Source organism: Labrus mixtus, chromosome 18 (genome assembly GCF_963584025.1).
Source record: "Labrus mixtus chromosome 18, fLabMix1.1, whole genome shotgun sequence".
Taxonomy (NCBI): domain Eukaryota; kingdom Metazoa; phylum Chordata; class Actinopteri; order Labriformes; family Labridae; genus Labrus; species Labrus mixtus.
The window spans coordinates 1,108,002-1,127,076 of record NC_083629.1 but is presented as its reverse complement, the minus strand read 5'-3'; positions in this window follow the sequence as shown (position 1 = coordinate 1,127,076).

Below are 19,075 nucleotides of genomic sequence, written 5' to 3'. Positions count from 1 at the left end.
AATGTTGCTTCATGAGCTGGGGATCGAACCCCCCGACCTTCCGGTTGAGAGAGATGACCGACTCTACAAACTGAGCCACAGCCGCCCTCTGTGGTACATGTGGTGTTAAAGCCCTTTGAGTAGTCAAAAGACTAGAATAGTGCTATACATGCTCAGGATCATTTACCATTTAATTCATATACAAATTGAAACAAATCATAAAGGGACCATGAAGTCTTCAGGAAACTTTGTTGTTGAATGTGACTTGAAACTGGAGATGTGTTGTTAAAGTAAACACCCCTGTAATCTGTAATATTTGTAAACGGAAGTTTTGATATTCATTCCTTTAACAGACAGGTTACCATCAGTGGTTTAGACCAGTGGTTATCAGCTGGTGGGTCAGGACCCAAAAGTGGGTCATGGAGTCGTTTCCAGTGGGTTGTAAAAGTCTGCCGAGGGATACAAAGTGCCGTCTGAGGTTCAAAATGCACAATTTTTATAAAACATATCTCATTAGTTGAAAAATATCCACAATTTAGGTCACAATTTCTTACTAGGATTTGATGGTGTTAGACCAGTTGAGAACCACTTTAGACCATCGTAGGAAGACCACCAGTGGTTTCAATATTTCCACTCAAATCCATATAAAATGTAAACCCTGGGATAAAGAGAGAAGTGTGCTGTTTTTCTCTTCTTGAAATTCATTTCTCAAGCTTTTTGTCAGGGCATGAAATAGTCTGTGTCTGCTCTGTAGGAGTCTCTCACTCTGAGTCTTCCTCTGCCAGTTTTGTCCTACTTTACTCATTTTAGCATCTGTCTCTGTCCCATCTGCTCTATGTTTAATCCCCTTATGGCTAACAACAGCTAACCTGCTGGGAGTTGACAGCTCTCTCTTTCCCTCTGTGTGTGTGTGTGTGTGTGTGTGTGTGTGTGTGTGTGTGTGTGTGTGTGTGTGTGTTAATGCCCGAGTGTGAGTGAGTGCTTCTCTGCCTTAAGGACATAAATGCATGGTGCTATTTGCAGCTGTAATCTGAAGAGGAAGCCCAAAATAAAGGAAATTTACACGCAAATGTGCCATCAGCATGACACTAAAACATAGCAGTGAGAGTGTGTTGGGTAAATATGATGTGTTTGATGAAGCTTTTGATGGCACTGTTACATTTTGTTGGAGTGAAGCTGTACATAATTGCCTCTGGTTTTACTGCCTTTCTCTTGCTTTACATATTTTGTCTGTTGTGAGTGTTGTATGTATGTCATTTTTGTTTTCTCTTGTTCAACCCATCATCTCTTACTCATCTCCGTCCAGAAGTTTTCTATTATCTGTTCGCCCTTTTTCTTCTATCTTCTTTAGTGGCATTTGTTTTCTCAGGTTTGTCCTCCTGGAACATTCAAGAAAACGGGAGGAAACTAGTTTTGTTCTTTTTTCTGACTTGTATATGTTTAATGTATGTAGTGTAAGGAAGTAGTGTTTAAATCAGACCAAATGTTCCCCACAAACTGTTGGGCTCTTCATCTAAGTTTTACGTGTCATTGTGTAATAAAAAAAACGGGTTTTCTTTTGAAAAACAACTGATGTTTATCATCATTTTGAACACAAATCTGTATGTATCCTGCATTTCTTTTCTTTTCTTCTATAGCTGTGCGATGGTTTGTGTGGTACTGCTGGCTGTAAAGCAAATTGACTCTCAGGGACAATAAAGAAATCCTTGATCCTTAACATTCATAATGGACCTCTGAGGTCCATCTCTACCAACTCTTCAGTTAAGTTATCTGAAATATTATGAAATCAAACCTCCAAGACCAAACAGAGCTCATAATGCTAACACACTTCATGGTCCCCTTGTGTATAGCCATTATGACGTTGGTCACCCCCTTAGCTTTTGGATTATAGTAAAGCAACTTGTCAACTTTTAAATGACCTAAAAATGGTACACAGATGCTTTGTGGCTGAGGGGAACTTGGATGTTCCACTGACTTTTCATCGAGTGCAATCATCAGGCAAAATCTCATATTTCTTCACAGCCAGTTGCAGATTCTTGAATATCAATCCCACTGCCTTTGGTGAGACTTCAATCTTGAGGTTGACATTGGTGGTTTAAACCAACACTTGTTTGAACAACATTCATGATGAATGAAGCACCTTGGTGGTCCCTTTACTTCCCATCTAGTGCAATTATCAGGTCAAACTGCATAGTTTATCAACGGTTTTCCAAGTTGCCCCATCTGCACTTTGTGCTTGGTACTATTTTACAAGGAGACTGGCTTTTGTATCATGGGAGTAAAATATTCTATGCATTAATTTTCTCTCAGACGTACTGTTGTGCATAGCTTTAGCCTCACAGGTGGTAATAATATAATTCTTCTTACAGATGATGATGATTCATCCCTTTGGTGAGGCTATAGTTAGAGCCCTTGTTTATTGCTATGTTTTGAAATATATTTCTAACACAAACACAAACCCTCCCCATGTGACTTGCCATGACAAGAAATAGATAACAGGAATAATATAACAAAACCCTGCAGAAGTTCAAAAGTCTGTCAGAGTGTATACCATTCATTTAGAAAGCTATTATCTCATATCAATTCTACTCCGTCTTTCTAGTTTCCTCAAAACACAAAAGATCGTTCAGAGTGGACAGGTCTCTTATATCTGACCGTCAGCATTCATTTTACTCCTTGTTATCCTTCTGCAATCTACCACCATAACCTTAATGTTTTTCCTTCAACAGACATCATCAGGTATTTATTTGTCTGTTATTCTATCGATTGATTTGTGCAGGATTTTTTGATCAGCTTACTGCTGCTTGTAGTGTAGTGGTGCATAGAGAAGGCGGTATACTCCTCATTTTTACCCCAATTGTTTGTTTTTAAGTATCCTGGCCAGCAGAGGATAAATCTGTTATAAACAGCAACATTTAAGACTACTGTTGAATATTTAGTGTATTAACCAGTTAGAGACAGAGAAGGGAGGGAAAACAACTTGCAGAATACTACTGAATATTGTCAATCAATCAAAGGTGAGGAGATTCAGAGGTGGGTATACACTATGCAGACTGAAAAACAAGTGGGTACACTCCGTATATCTACGTATTCCCTGCACTACACCACTGGCTATATGGTAGATGTGGAAGTAGGAAGAGGATTGTTGTTTAACAAACACATCCACAGTTAGAGTGGTTGCCATGGTTTTTGCAAACCAACTGTTCATACCACTACCTGTTGTATCGGACTGTAAGTGCACTCAGGTACGGAACGATGTTACTAATGTGAATGCAGACCAGCGGGGGAGGGGAGGAGGGAGCAATCATGCCTAATGTGAAAACACCCTTACTCTTCTGGTTTTCATCCTGTTCTTTCTAACTACTTTCTGTTGCAGATGAAATCCTTTTTTTTTTTTCACTTCTCATTAGCACAGTCTAGAAATCAAATAATGGCAGGGAAAGTGACTCCATCTAACTATGCAGTATAAATCTAAGGCCTGTTTTTCCTGGTAACTGCAACAGATAGTGGTCAAAAACATGACATTCCTGTCATTGTCTGACAGTCTGATTGCCCAGCTCAGCTGGGGTTTCTTGGGATATACTTAGACTTCTGTGTCTTCATTTAATGAGGAGAAAAATCAATATAAGAGCATGTAGACATCTTACATAATACAAAAACTAAACTTTTGACAAGCAGCTGTAAAACAAAGGAAAACGCTAAATAAAAAGCTAGATAAAGTTCCTTAATAAACATTTTAACAGGCTCATATTCCCTGGAGATTAATTATAGTTTACAGTTTGACTGATAATGCTGCTATAAAAAGTACTCTCTGTGTTTTGGTGTTTTTTTTTATGCAGTTGCTCTTTGAGTAATAACAACACATTTTATTTTAGGATTTATTTTGGCCACCAACAGAGAAGACCAGTGTTGTTTTCAATATATTAGGGTTTAGATATATGTCCCCCAAACAAACCACATCTGACCAGAAGTTCTTGGACTATATTAAACTCAGTGTTTTGTGTCTTTGTATTACTCCAGTGTGTCAGGAACACCTACCTTTTTTCTTTTTTTTTTGCTCCAGCACTTGATGTTCATCTTTCACACACTTACAGTTCAGGACTTTCATTCCACTAAAGTCTCCCAAGACCTGGGCTGATAGAGGCCAAACACATACAAGATAAACCCCTTCATCATCCTGTCATCTGCTCCTGTGAGGAGAAGGAAGTAACTCCTCCACCCTTAAATATTACCCCTCAGCAGACTAAAGGAAGTTAGGGGTCTCCTGGCCACGCCTGAGTAAAACCTTCTGTATGACTGACTTCAACAGTCTTTGGACTGCATGTAATGCACCACTCTATTATGTTACCTATAGATTCATTGAAGTATTACACTTTTTATTTATAATTATTAATACTCTTTATACTCTTAATAATCTCAAAGTATCCACTTTAAATTAACTTGCTATTGAAGACAATTGTACAGTTGTTGTCACCCAAAATATTCAACTTCATTTAATAAATGCATTATTCACATGGGTTTTAATTGTTATAATTGTTGTTTTTTTACATACTTCATTAATCCCTGAAGAAAATTCAGGTTTACACTCAGTTATTGTGAGACTTGCTTCTCACACACAGGCTCCAACACATGCACAAACAGGACCTGTGGACATGCATTAATGGAGAGATGTCAGAGTGAGGGGCTGTTACACACTGCTACACAGGTAGCATAAGAGCGCTGTTGGGGGTTTGGGGTCTTTCTCAAGGGCACCTCGGTAGTACTCGTGGAAGTGACTTGGCACCTCTCCAGCAACCACACCAACTTCCGTATTTTTGGTGCGCAGCAGGACTTGAACTGGCGACCCTCCGGTTCCCAACACCAGTCCCTAGAGACTAAGCTACTGCCGCCGCAAAACAGAGAATGGTTCGACCCTCAACCTCTTCGTATTGGCCAAGCACGCTTCCGCTGTGCCAATGCTTGTATGTACAATATGGATAATTTAGTTAATTTACAAAGGAAAACGTATTGACTGAGAGTAATGACTAAATTATGAAAATATTTAATTGACCGAAACTGGACTCAAATGTTTTGAGTTTTTGACGACTAAATGTAGAATAAAACTTTAGAGGGCAAAAATGACTCAAATGTTACTAAAAGCTAATAAGCATTTTTGTCAAAAGACTATGACTAAATCTTAAATAGCTTGCAAAATTAAAATTAATCTTCGGGGACTCATTTTAGGCAGCACGGAGGACACACTCACAAACTGAACAGTAACCTGTTTGTCCTGCTAAAAACAATATTCTACATTTTATAACAAAAAAAATTTTTTATCCACAAAATATGGAAAAGTTATTTCAAATGATCTTCTATTCTCCTGAAGAAGTTTATCTATGAATCAAGCATTAGTAGTCCGTACATGTTTATTTCATTATTTATCTTAAACATAATAATGAGACTATTTTAGTCATTACACTGAATAATTTGAACCCTCAAATCAATAACAGCTACCTGCAAATCAGTTATTAAGGTTTTTTTTTAAATGAATAATCTGTGACCTTTTAATTATTAAATTGTGCAGTTAAAATGCAGTTTATTCTCAGAGATGAGCTCAAATTACTGAAGCCATGCTGAACTCATGTTACAGGTTGTGGTATTTTAGGCAGCGAGTAATAGAGAACAGGCAGCACTGATGCAGTTTGAAAACTGTTCTTTTTGTTTCACATTTTGGAGGAAAGGAATGCATGGTTAACTCACATAAATAGAAGTTTATGTGAGCTTCATTCTCTTCTGTCAGCATTGTTCTTTTTATGTGTTCATCCTGAGTTGAATGCTGTTTCATCACTTCTTGTTGCCCCGTAGCTAGCTTTGGATATTAAGAGTGAAGCATGCTGTTGTGTAATGTAGTGCAAAATAAGCAGTCATAGCTCGACAGTACTTTAGATTTAAAGGTATTATATGTAGAATTTTATTCAAATTTTACACTAAAATATCTAAATAAAAAATGGACTAAACTAAAATGGACTGTTATATATATTTTGGTTTGTTAAGTACTTACATTACCTCTAATATTTCCAACATTTATCAAAGCCAGAGAAATCCTTATTTTTATCGTTGTTGCGGGATGTATCTTGTTTTGGCAGCTGCAATGACAGGACCGCCAAGACAGACACAGCGTGCTTATTTTGGAAATACCAGATGTTGGGTCAAAGACCGCTACATGAGAAAGCAGGAACTACTACTGAAAGCTGCCATATTGTTGCTGTATGTGCTGCTGTGATAAAAAAAACGTCATGCAAGTCATACTTGGCTACATTGTGGGTAAACATATTCTTTCCCTCAGGTCAGTTTCACACGTTCATCTTGTCTACGGTTAGCTCGGAGTTCATTTTCATCGGGGGTGGGGGTGAAGTAGCAGAGAGAATCAATCCCATGATTCCCCGCCAGCCTCAAAGTCATCTTTTGTTGTTCTTTTGATTGAGAGCCGAATTTGGCAGAATTTACATACTGTGTGTTTAAAATGATGTGGATTTCCGTTGTTGATGATATGTTTGATGATGAAGAAATTCGCCGTTGAGACTGACTTGCTTTTAAACAAAATTATTTATTAACAAGATGCAGAATCACTGAACACGTCTGCTCAGGAGAGTCAAGAAGCCAAATAATGATTTCTCCCGAGCATACATTGAGAGTGCTATTTATACACAATGTCACAGGACACATGAGGACATCTGTTTTTTGTTCTTGGGTATCTCTCTGGACTCAGGGGTCCCTTTGTTCACATTCCACTGTGGGGGATCCTGTCTTAGATTTAGGCATTTCCTGGCAACACATCACTCATCCTGCCAACAACACCTCTGAGCAAAACATTCCACTGAAGGAAACCCCTTTAACAGATGTGTGCAGTATACATCTTAAAGAGCATTATAATATCTCTGTCCTAGATATTTAAGACACTTCAAAAACTATTAGAATATTTATTTTACAAGTTTGATATTTAATCACAATATAAAGATTATATAATGCTTTGTAACAAAATGCTAAATAAACACAGCTGTTAGAATGAAAAGCATTTTATACCAACCTAAATGATCAATCTTGAACTGATTAAAAGAATATATTTTTCTAACTAATTTTTGCCTGTTCAGATGGTAAAAAAGTGGCCATGACATGTTTGCAGAGGGCTGAATGCGTTGTTTAGCAACACAATGTTTCTCCAGTCATCCCTACATTTTTTTTGCTTGTCAGTGACGTTAAATCCCTGCTCAAGGACACAGCTCAGTCAAAGTCAAATACTTCTTTATGACAGTTTAAATGTGTGTTCCAACCCCTGTGCCATCTCACATTCTGCAGTGTACCAGAAAACGACAACCACAGAGGGAAAAATTCTTCTTGAAAAATTCAGCTTGAATAGTTGAAAAGAGGAAGAAGAAGAAAAAGAGAAGAGAGGAAAGTAACAAAACTGCCCATAGAATAGCATGTGCCTCAAAAAGAGAGAAGAGGGAAATATAGACCTGGACTATGGATGTAATCCCTGTAAAAGGTAACAAGGTGCGTTATGTATACACACACACACAATTATCTCTGAGAGCAACGTTACTGAATAAAATGTATCTTCGCCCCGAGCCCTGAATATATACGACTTTTAAAAGAAATGTGCACAAAGCAAGGCAACAGATGACAGGTAAAAAGGGAAAGATTATTCCAGTATTCCAGCACATTGACTACAACTGACAAGGTCCTCCATCAGCTTGCTAATATGCTGATCCTGGACACGTTGCATAGCAAACCACTGCCACCAGTGTGTGAATGTGTAGGTGTGACATACGGTGTAAAAGTGATTTGAGTAGTCTAAGCTAGAGGTGGGAAAAAAAATATATTTATGTAAAAATCGAGATTCTTCTCTTCTAAGATTCAAAATCGATTCATAACTTACAAAAATCAATTGTTTTTTGGGGCAAATCAGTCAAAAGTCAAAGTGCTAAAGTCAGCTCTTTAACTCAGTAGAATGCCAAAGAGAGCAACAAGAAATTCAGCCAGTCTCACAGATGACTGGAGTAGATCCTGAGGTCTGTACTAATTCATAAATAGACTTTGAATCATGAATCAATCCATCCAGAATTGTTTTAAATCGTTTTATACCCCAAAAATCGAAATCGAATCGAATTGTGAGACACCCAAAGATTCCCAGTCGTAGTCAAAGCACCATACAAGCTCAAGTCCATTTACCATAATGGTTTAACCATATGAGGGCGGGACAAGTGAAGATTGGAGAATTTAAAGTTAGTCACATTTTGAGAGAGAAAAAAACCTTAATTAGAAATTAGATGAGATGACAGCAAGATTTTGATTACAGAGAATAGAACCCTGTTCCAAACCAGGCCTTTTTCTCTTATCTTATACATATGGTTTATTGGTATCTATAGTATTGATCTGATCAGTATCTCATCCCTGAATAAATTCTGTGTTCATATACACACAGGGATTGTTATTGTTTTTCTTTTAATGTCTATTAAGACGATCGCTAATGGTGGCCACAACACCTTCAGAAGCTTGGAGGTGTCGGGGGAGTTAATGGGCGGACACTGATGAACACATATTTGGAACAACTTTCTGTAGGGTGTGCAAAAACCAAATAAAAAACCCACACAGGGGCACATTATTAGCTATACCCTGTTTAATTTATTTTAATTTATTGGGGTGCAGTCCTTTCTGCAGCGGCCTGGGTTGCTAAATACTCAATAATAAAAGATGGCATACGAGTTCAACACACACACTCACACACACACACACACACACACACACACACACACACACACACACACACACACACACACACAAAGCAGGCTCTGCAGTGAGAAGTTGATGCACGAGAAACTTCAGGAAGAGAATGGAGAATCTATTACAGAAGTTGAGTCAGTCGGTACAGTACCATATGTTGGTCGTATAGAAATGTCATCACCATGGGGAGTGATACTGTAATTAGCAAGAGTAGACAATCAACCATGCAGGTAGAAATAGCATCACAGCTGGTAAAAGTGTTGTCATCACTTATATAGCCACTGCGGCAATAAACTAAATGCACCATCTTTTTAATCTCCTTTTAAGTTGGGTACTATCTGCTAAGGCCATATCAAAACCATTGGTCTTATAGTATGTATATAAAATGTACCTAGAGTTTCTTTGATATAGAATTGCATTGCAACAATAAAGATGAAAGTATAAGGTTCCAATGCAGATCATTGTGCAAATAGCTGTAGAAATTAATAATTAGCACAGTGCAGTTTTCACACAAAACATATGTCTTTACGTTGACATTAACCAAGACTCAAAATTCTTTCCAACCATATCAAATAATGTAAGTAGTCCAGTTCACCGTAACCATGTTAATTCAATGCAATAATCTAAAATGTTACAGCAGACTTTAAGCATACATTTCCATTATTACAAAGGAAATTAAGCTATTTGGACATGTGTTGGAAGCAGCAGCTATGTGGGCGTTTCCCATGGCGGTGTTTGACTGACAGGTTAAAATTCTGAAATGACAGTTTAATGGAAGCCGTTGCTAAGAAACTCACTTCAACTTTACAGTGAGCATCTTACAGGAAGAGTGTACATAAGTGTTTCTTATCAACTGTTAGAATCCAGGCAAACAGCTGTGCAACATTTGGGATGTCCCATGGTTCTATCAACCTTGTATTCCATTTTTAAAGGGAAATCTTGTGAATAAGACGACACTAGTTATCTTGACTAATGGTCACTTTAGTCAAGGGAAAGTTGATGTGTATAAATATCATCTATGATAGGCCCAATTGATATAGGCCTGTGAAACCTACACTTTCTGTTTTGGGGTACTTTTAAGCTGCAGTTCATTGAACTTGCACTGCAAACATCTTTCCTTTTTGTTTATTTTTAAGATCTTAAGCTTTGAATTCACATTATCTTTTGTTTTTTCTCCATACCATAATCACCATGTTGTTAGGCTGCTATTTACAACAACAACAAAAAACTATACAGTACACCAGCCAACAGACAATTGGCAAAAAGATAAAATAATCGATTGGTTGGTGAAAATAGTGGAGCACTTGTCTTTGTCTGGTCCCACACCAATAGACAGAACTCCAATGAAATGACCACAACAATTGGGACTGCTCGCCAACTATTGCTGCACTACTATACTATCCATAATTTAGAAATGTGAAATAAACGTTTTTGTCTGTCAGTCTGTTTGGATATTATTCTGCTTAATACACATGAAAGAATGCAGCTTTAAAGGTCACTTGAAACTGATGAAAACAGACAAAACAAACAGAAAGTGCTGAAAGTCTAAAAATATATAAAAATGATAGCAGTAGGAATGGAGACAGAACTAGGGAAAGGGTCCAAAGATGAGCTGAAAAAGGAGGAAGATGATGGAAGATAAGGGTAAGTCACATAGTTTGCCAACGGACTACTTCGACCTCAGTCTCTCTCAGTCCCATGTGACTTTTATCTGGATTAGTACCAAAGGTGATTGACAGACCCACTAATCCAACTGGGTGGTCGACAATCCGGGATTTAACACTCGATAATTAGCCCAAAGCTTGAGCTGTTGGACTTAAGGGGGTAAAAATCCACCGGTGACACATATAGAGAGTGGGGCGACATGGGAAAATGTGTGTGTATGTGTGTGGGGCGGGGTTAAAGGGGTCTTAGCGAGACTGACCAATGACATGCAGTATTTTTTGTTAGACTTGTGGCACACTGTGTACGAGTGAGAGAGTGGTCAGGTTTGTGGCCCTACGTGTGGTAAAGAAGGTTATTGTTCGGCTTGGTTAATATGCAAGTGAGCATTTACTCTGAGTGTTTACTGATGCGTGCAAGCTTTGGTATAAATCTGTGGGAGAGTGTGTACGCAGGTGTAGGAAATGGGCTTTTTGTAGCATGACACCTGGACTTCCATCGCAGTACCAGAAAAACCTAAGTATTACCTGGTTTGAGTACGGAATTTAATCCACTCATGTTGTATAAAGTTTAAACATTTATACACGTTTTTAACTTTGAGCCTTTTTTGCACGGTTTGTACTGATCTGACGGTGGCTTTCCCGACCCACTGTCATCTTTTTCAACACCGGCAAACTGCGAGTAAATCTTCTGCTGTCGGTAGACAACCCGGACCTTCCAGTCTCTGTTTAGAGCTACTTCTGTGAGGTTTCTCCCGAACAGCCTCGCAGTTGGTTCCCCGGAGCAGATAGGCTCGCTACCTCGGACCGCTACCTCCACTGCCAGCTAGCCGAAAGCTACCAGTCAACGAGCGGCCGGTGGCTACGCGCTGACTCCAGGCTAACACCACCGGCGACCGGCATGAATCGCATGATGTTGACATATTCCACCCGCAACTGTTGACACTCAACAATTGGACCACTCCAACATGCATCACAGCCATTAAACAACTTGGACTTCTGCGTCGGCCCCGTTACATCCACAGAAGCTCCCGTCAAAAGTTTGTTTACTTCAAGCCCGGTCACTCCATTCCATCCATCTGGTCCTCAGCCGAGTGCACCGTTGGACGTCTGCAACGTCATCAGTACGCTGCCGTCCCTGGAACAAGTAGCACTGGAAACTCTGCGAGATCACCAAACTTCAAGTAGCACAGAAAACGTGGAGTGGACTCCAGTCTTCTTCGGCCTCTACAACGATTCTCCCCTTCCTCAGCAGTCAAAATAGAGCTTTTTAATTCACAATCCATCTCAAATAAATCATCCTTTATTCAAAATCACATCTCGGACAAGGGCATTGACTTAATGTGCCTAACTGAAACTTGGCACCAGCCAGGCGTCTTCTCTGCCCTGAATGAAGTCTGTCCTCTTGGTTACAGCTACCTCGAGAAAGCCCGCAGCTCTAGGCGTCGGGGTGGCGGTGTAGCTGTCTTTTTCAGAAATTAATTTGAACTGTCCCCCCTGCCCCTGCCTGAACTGTCCTCATTTGAATGCCTTGCATTTAAATGTAAACCCCCTTTCACCATGACAATTCTTCTCATTTACCGGCCACCCAAACCAAACTCAACCTTCATTTCAGAGATGCACGACCTTCTCTCTTCACTCTGCACAACCTCTGCCAATATTATAATACTTGGAGATATCAATATCCACGTCGACACCCCCTCCAGCCACCCTGCAGCTGGACTGTCTCAACCTAACACAACATGTTGATGTCCCCACTCACACCAGGAGGCACACGCTTGATCTGGTGATCACTCACTCTGCACCCATTACAAACGTATTAGCATATGATTTGGGTGTGTCTGACCACAAGGCTGTCTCAATGGAGCTGATTTTCCAGTCTGCTCTCACCAAACCCAAGCGCCAGATTCACTTCAGAAATCTAAAAAACATCAACCCGGACTCACTAACACTAGACCTTCAACATCTCTCCTCTGCTAACTTCTCATCAACCAGTGAAGCAGTGGAATTTTACAACAAATCCCTAAACAGTCTCCTGGATCTCCACGCCCCTCTCAAAACCAGAACAGTCACGTTCCCACACTCAGCTCCCTGGTACACCTCCGAGCTGCGGAAAATGAAGGCGACTGGTCGTGTCCTTGAACGGCGTCTCAAGGTCTCAGGACTCACTGTGCACAGGCTAGCATATCGGGAACACCAAAAACCTTACTCAAAGTCCCTCAGAAATGCCCAGTCACAGTTCTACTCAAATATCATAAATAATAGCCCCGGCAACTCAAAGCAACTTTTCTCCACCATGAACCATCTCCTAAATCCACCAACCCCCTTCCTCTCAGTCACCACAGAGGAGCGGTGCAACGATTTCATGGACTTTTTCAGAACAAAAGTTGACACCATCCGCTCTCTCCTCTTCAGCTCCGCCTCTCCACCTGTCCTGACTGCCGACCCACAGCCGGGGACCACCCAGCCTCTCTGCTGCCTCTCTGCAATTACGCAGCGAGAGACTGAGGAGATCATCAAAAAAATTAAACCTTCCACTTGCAATCTGGATCCCTTTCCCCACAGCCCTGGTCAAATCAAACATCTCTGCCATAAGTCCCCTCATCACCAAAGTCGTAAATCACTCCCTACAGACCGGCCATGTTCCATCTGCCTTGAAAACTGCTGTCATATCACCACTTCTCAAAAAACCCACCCTAGATCCAGATGTCTTTGCCAACTACAGGCCCATCTCCAACCTTCCGTTCATCTCCAAAGTGCTGGAAAAAGCAGTTGCAGCTCAACTTCACGACCATCTACAACACAACAAACTATTTGAGAAATTTCAGTCTGGTTTCCGCTCTGCCCACAGTACAGAAACAGCTCTGGTCAGGGTCACAAATGACGTGCTGATGGCAGCTGACGCTGGTTCTCCATCTCTCCTCGTTCTCCTCGACCTGACAGCAGCATTTGACACCATCGATCACGCCATCCTCCTTCACTCTGTCATCGGTCTTTCTGACTCAGCCCTAGACTGGTTCTGTTCATACCTCACTGAAAGAACCGAACATGTCTCCCTTGGAGACAAAAAATCCCGGACTCACCTTGTCACCTGCAGTGTCCCTCAAGGATCAGTCCTCGGCCCCACCTGTTCAATATCTACATGCTACCCCTTGGCCGCTTCATCAGCCAACATGGAATTTCATTCCATTTTTATGCTGATGACACTCAAATATACCTAAAAACAAATCAAACCCCCTCTGCACCCCTGCCATCATCAACACTGACCACCTGCCTGGAGGAGATAGAGGCGTGGATGAAGAACAACTTTCTCAAGTTAAACAGCTCCAAAACAGAAGCTATTCTACTTGGCACCCCACACCAGATCACGTCATCCCCCATAACCACCATCACCTTTTCTGGCCAAGTCATCCACCTCTCTCCAACCGTCACAAATCTCGGCATCAAAATGGACCCTCAACTGAACTTTGAAGCCCACATTAAACATCTGTGCAAAAACTCATTCTACCACCTCAGAAACATTGCCAAACTCCGTCCTACATTCTCCCTGTCAGATGCTGAGAAACTTGTCCACGCCTTTGTCTCGTCCAGGCTGGACTACTGCAACGCACTCCTCATCGGGATCCCTGGCAAGAGCCTCCAGAAGCTCCAACATGTCCAGAACAGCGCTGCTAGGGTCCTGATGACAGTGCGTAAATATGAACACATCACACCCATCGTTCAGACACTACACTGGCTCCCTATTTCATTCAGGATTCAATACAAAGTCACCCTTCTCACCTACCAGTGCACCCATGGAAATGCCCCCCTCTATCTCAAAGAACTCCTCACCCCACAATCCTCCACACGAAGCCTCCGCTCTGGAAACACCAACCTCCTCCATCCCCCCAGGACTAAACTCCACACCATGGGTGACCGGGCCTTCTGCTCCTCTGCTCCCAGTCTGTGGAACGCTCTCCCCGAGCAGCTGAGGGCTCCACAGTCTGCTGATGCTTTTAAAAGGGCCCTAAAAACCCACCTTTTTAACAAAGCCTTCTGCTTGTGCTTTTAGTTTCGTTAGTTGATTAGTTGATTAAATTTGTTTTTATTTCAATTTTTTTCTTCCTGTAGCACTTCAAGATTTTTTTGCAAAAATGTAAAGTGCGTTACAAATTAAATGTATTATTATTATTATTATTATTATTATTATCATCTCAGCCAAAATGAAATGTCACCAACAAGATCATGCCAAGATCCACAGGGGACTTTTAAATGACCAGCCCTGATGTAGAATGATCTCTACTTTGACACCAAGACATGAGGCAGTTTTTCTTTTTTTACATGTCATTGAATAAATCAATGTCTGACGGATGAAAATCAATAACATTTGCACTTGAGGTTAATCCTGTGATGGAGTGCCGGTTTGTTAGTTTGCTTGACCCATGTCCAGAGGCTGTTGACCTCGAAGCCAGCTGCCCATGTTGGATTCTGTCATTCCCAAATCTCTCTATCTTCCCTATTTCTGACTCTGTACACTTTCTTATCTGAATAAAGAAATAAAAAGCCCCACAAAATCTTTAAACAAAAAACAAAGAACAAAGCGAAGGATTAAGCCAATTAATATTTGATTGAAGAGAAGACAAGGAAGCAAGTAGTTTGTTAACGCAACCAAAATGAATACTGAAGGGTGGGAATTTAATGATTATTAATGATAATGAAATCCTTCTTCTCTGTTGGAGGATAGTCATTTTTCCTACAGAGTTCATTGACGAAAACACAACAAGTACTGGTCTACAGATATTTACGCATTGGAATCCTCACATGGTTTGCGTCCACTTGTCCCTAAAGAAACTGCAAATCAATACAGTCTTTCTGATTGGTCACCTTTGTCCTAAAATGAATACGATGTCAACACCCCATTCCACTGAATGGTTTGATGAGTGTAAAAAAAATGGTGTGAATCAGTCACAAGAACTGGGCCAAATTAAACATATGAGATATTCTAGACCAACATGTGAAACATTACTTTAATGGCGACCATTAAAACAGCAAATAAAAATGTATTTTCCTGCTAACATTTAGTTTCATCTCATCAGTGATGTTCCAGGGACTAGTAGAATCATTTACCATTTGTGTTGCTGGTGTTCAAGCATTTGGTTGTCCGTTACCTTGATGTTGTGTTTTTCATCAAATTTGTCACCTGTACAGAAAAATAAAATGTGAATATTGAAGGTCCTTTAAATCATGTGAAATCCAGTATGTGATGTAAGGAGTATGGTGATGCCAATTAACCTACCCCTTCACCCCCAGTAGCATGGAGTGCAGGGGGGTTGTGTGGTGCAGTCTGCCTGATTCATTGTTCCTTTATGTGACTGAGGTTTTGTGTAGGTTAAAAAAATCTATGGCCAAAGCCATGGTTCTGAAAAGCTGAACTCTGCTGTGTATTGATAAATCTATGGCATGGTCAACAGATAGATTTATAAACGGGCTCTTGTCCCTCAGCTCCATCCTTCTCTCAGTTTGCTTCCAGGTGTCAAATCTATTCTATAATGTGCAGAATGATCAAGTCAATGATCATAGAGACTGCTACCTTTATTATTCCTATGTTGTTCCATTAAGATGTCTATGATATTTAAGTCCCTCTGTGCAGCTAACAAACAACTCAAGCAAGCTTCCTTTGTAACAAAATATCTAAGGGAAGACATGACTACTAATGTTTTTGAAAGAAGAAGCATTTCATCTTTAAATTAACAATTATCCTCCTGGTTAGATTAAACCTCTTTATTAAACAGATACTCTCATGCTTTTGGAGGGGTCATAGAGACCTTGATCTGTCACCAATCAAACCTTGTCAGATAAGTTCTTGGGTAAATGGCCATTTTCAAGTAAGAAAAAAATGTCCTTTCAGGAGATATTGCGTTCCCAAGAATAGCACGGATGGGGACAGCAGGCTGATGAACAGATAAAATAATACAAAAACAATTAAATAATTTGATTTAGTCTCAGGTAAACAGAAAACTGGTTGAAATGAGCAGAAAAGCCAAAGGAGTGTAAAATATATTCAAAATTATATATAAAAAAAGAAGAAAAAAAGATACTGTTTAATTTGGATCATGGAAATATACACGGTAGATACAATTGATTTATTTTGAGTGTCATTGTTTTTTTTTAAGACAGAAAAGCACACAATGAAAACTATAGGCTATCACACAGTCCAGTGTCAGAGATTGATAAATAAACATCTTATTCAATATGAAGGAAGAATGTCTATTATATTTTGAGAGTTTCCCCTCTTGGTCCTCTATGTCGCTACTTTTGAAGTTTGTCTTCTCAATGCTTAGATATTGAGCATATGTAGTCAAAACAGGCACGTAACAACAAAGCAACATGTGGTTTGCACGTTTTTCTCAGAATTCCAGCGTGATCTTGTAGTTCTACTGTGATGTGTGTACAGCTGATCATAGCTGCGCTCTTCTCCAGAAACAGACCCAGTAGAGCGAGGGCGTGCATCGTCTGACGGAACAAAACTGTGGAGCTGATGGAACGCGGCGCGCACAGACTGTGTGGAAATCTGCAGTGAGTGAGGGACAACAGACAAGCAGCAGCACCCTCTGCCTCATTCTTTGATATCTGATTAAGCTAAATAATGTAGAATGTTAAGAGTCCATAACATATGATCCATTCAAATTTTATGAGACCATTTTTTTCTGAAGCCAAAGCTCACAAAATCGTTAAAAGGTAGATACTAATTCAAGTTGAAACAGTTCGTAGTTTGTCCTTAGACCAACTTTTTAACAGTATTTGTCTAATGATGTTGCTGGTGACTGAAGAAGAGCAGATTGTGCTGCATTAAAACAAAACCTAAGTTTGTCAAGTTATAAGGCAGACAATTGGCTTCCAGTCCCTTTTTAACTGGGCTTCATTGAATAGTATTTTATCATTTCCAGCCAAAGTACTTCTGGTATTTCACTAACAGTGTAAACAGTTGAAGGTGGGGATGGATCATCTTTGTCAGTAAACTACATTTCTATCCACTCAGTTTTGTAATGCATCAAGTTCAGCAATTAGAAGATTGGAATCAGCTATAGTCAAAGAAAAAAACTGTTTATTTGAAGCAGCTTGGTGTGGTTGTGACTAACATGGACACTGTTAATGATCAGTCAGTCAGTTATAATCACGTTTGAATAATGCTGCAGTTCCGGCTTTAGTGGGAAATGGATAATCTGATTTTAATCTGTGATTAGTGTCACTAATGTTCATGCTGTGAAGTCTAACATACTGTTTCCCCACAGGTGATTAATTGGCTAATATTCCTCAGTCTGGCATCGACACATGAAGTAACCATATGAGAGAATTTTATATTACATTTGTAGTCAATTAACTATCGCTGTTAATTTAAAAAAAAACATCAAAAACAAGTTATTTTAAATCATGAATTATTATGGTACAGCACAGAATTGAATTCAATTTACAATACCACATTTCCCACATTGACTGTATTTGGTTTATGTCTATAAATACTGAAATCAAAATTCATTCATCCAACATGGCCCCTTGATGTTATACGGTGACATCACCTTTCCCTTCATCTTAACACTTCCTTGTCACACCCTAAAATAGACCTTTCACATTTGAAACTGGTATGCTTTTTTTAAAATTTGGGCCGTTTCTGTTTTTTAAGAGATACAGTATTACTGTGATGTGATTGATACAATTATAAATGTAAGATTCATGTAAGGCATTTTAACTTAATCCTTGTCTCCAAGCGAGTGTGCCTGGAGATTCCCACCCAACACTAATGTAAAACATTAACAGAGTATTATTGAACCAATGCAAATGAGATTTAAATGAATCTAAGATGAACTCAAAAATGTCCCATGTGAGTATATTGTCTCTTATATTGGACATGTCATTGAAAATTGAAGATTTACCTCAATGAACTGTGGTGAGTAAGCCTAAATCAACTTAATTTAGTTATAATTCAGTTTTAGGCCAAAAAGAGAGAATAATTGAGTATAGATTTTTTTTCATTAGTTGCTCTTTTTCAGATATAAGTGGTCTGGAACACAGCTTCATAAACTCTTAATCAGCGACGTCTCCACAAGAAATCCTCCTGCACAGCTTGACTCATCCCTCTTCTCTAATTCATATTCAAAACATTATTAATAAAAAATGTGATGGCTTTTATTTTTAGCTTACTTTGCCCAATAGGGAGGAAGAAAGAGAAACAGTGGGGGGGGGGCAGAGAGGGTGGACAATGTGTCAAAGTGGAAAGCAGGGAAGTCAAAGATGTAAAGACGGGATGGAGATAGATAGGGAGTCAGATCGAGGCGGTCCAGACACTAATAAAGTGACAGTATTTTGTCATGTCTCCAAACAGGAGTGGGCTTCTGTGCAATCTGCGCCCAGGGGAGGGAAATTAACAATCTGTTCGTTTGGAGACTTTTCGTTTCCTGACACCTCAAAACTTCCTGCTAGGAATCTTAACAAGGAGAAGGGGTGACAGAAAAAGAGACCAGCGACAAAGGGAAAAAAAGAATAGAAAGATCAATAAGTAGTCATCTCTTCTGGTTGGGATGCAGATCAGCTTTTAAGTGGTGAATTATTAGTGAACTCGGGATTCCTCTGATGTCTCTGACTCCCTTAATACTTAATGTTCCAACAAGGAAACACATCTTTGTAAAGTGCAGTGG